Source organism: Macrotis lagotis, chromosome X (assembly GCF_037893015.1).
Source record: "Macrotis lagotis isolate mMagLag1 chromosome X, bilby.v1.9.chrom.fasta, whole genome shotgun sequence".
Taxonomy (NCBI): Eukaryota; Metazoa; Chordata; class Mammalia; order Peramelemorphia; family Peramelidae; genus Macrotis; species Macrotis lagotis.
Window position 1 is genome coordinate 646,728,937 of NC_133666.1, and position 1,377 is coordinate 646,730,313.

At 45.0% G+C, this 1,377-nt stretch overlaps 1 protein-coding gene across 1 annotated transcript in view; it reads left to right on the top strand.

Moving 5' to 3' along the window:
* The first annotated feature begins 675 nt into the window (after nt 1-675).
* The window catches only part of PEAK3 (PEAK family member 3), a 9,127-nt gene continuing 8,425 nt past the window's right edge, over nt 676-1,377 (top strand). Inside the window, exon 1 of the mRNA XM_074204622.1 lies at nt 676-846. The gene's annotated coding sequence lies outside the window, so the exon portion shown is untranslated. The remainder of the gene's footprint in view (nt 847-1,377) is intronic.

Genomic DNA, 1,377 nt, shown 5'->3' on the forward strand with positions numbered 1-1,377 from the left:
CTTCATATCCAGTGCTTAATTCACTGTACCATGCTATCTCTCCAATGAAGGGAAGGAAGGTCTCCTCTCCAGTATTTTGGGATCCATCCATCAAAGAGGGAGAATGAAATACTATAGTCACCTATCATCTCATTGCATGATGGTTAATCACACTGGAGAGGATGTTTCAGTCTATTCTACTATATTTCCTTTCCAAACCAAAATTCTGAACTCTGGAGACCCCTCCCCTATTTTGTCTCCCCTTATTAGAATGTAAGCTCCTTGAGGGCAGGGACTTTTTTTAATCTCTAATATTTTGCCCATAGTAAGCACTAAATACATCTCTTAAACCCCTACTATGTGTGAGGAACCTATGCTGAACATTTTATTATAAATGTTACCTCATTTGATGTTCATGACACCTATTGGAAATACTATTGTCATTCTCATTTTACAGATAAGGAAAATGAGGCAAATAGGATGATATGACTTGCCCAGGGTCCTATAGCGAATAAATGTTTGAGTTCAGATTTGAATTCAGGTCTTCCTGCCTCCAGGTCCAATACTCCATCTGCCTCTTCCTATACTCCATGTCAAAAGAAGGTCTGAATGACGTAGGCAGTTAGGCGGACCCTTGACTGAGTCAAAGTTTGATGTGGATGACAAGAGAAGGGCCCCTGCATTTGCGCAAGGTCCCTGACTGTGGTGTAACTTTCTACTGTTTCCTCTTCTCCAAGGGTGGAGACCAAGTTTGATCTCTCCCCAGAGTCTGTGGCTCCCGCTGGTTGAAGATCACCTTCACTGGGCAACTCTCAAGGCCCAGACATACCAACACATCTGGGGAAGACCCTGACTCTAGCTCACCAGGTAAGCCCAACAAAGATGGAAGCAGGGGAGAGGCCAACCACCTATCCAGAAAACAAAGGCTAGGAGTTGAGGGTAGATCGTCTTGGTCACCAAGCTGAGAGGACAGAAGGAAGGAGGCAGTGCCCCAGGGCAGGGGGCTAGGCAGTCATGACCAAGCTGGCAAGCTGAGAAGAAGGGCCCTTCTTAAACCGAGTAAGTAGGCAATATAAAGATGTTCATAGGAGATAAAATTGTAAGAGGCTTAGACATCTTTAGTCTGTTCATCTCATTTTATGAGTGAGGTAATGGAGGACCAAGTAGCAGAATCAGGATTTGAACTTGGGTTTTATGACCCTTCCAGTGGTTTTCTCCATCCTTCAATTCCTGGGTCAGGTCTTCAGTACCCCATCCCTCACTGTGGTCTAGAGAAGAGAAATGGTTCCTGACTGGTGATTGATACAGGATAATTGACACAGCTCACAGCTCAATCTGGGCTGGGTGCTGTTTAAACTCTGCCACAATTGGACAGTATACCCCCCCACACACACACAC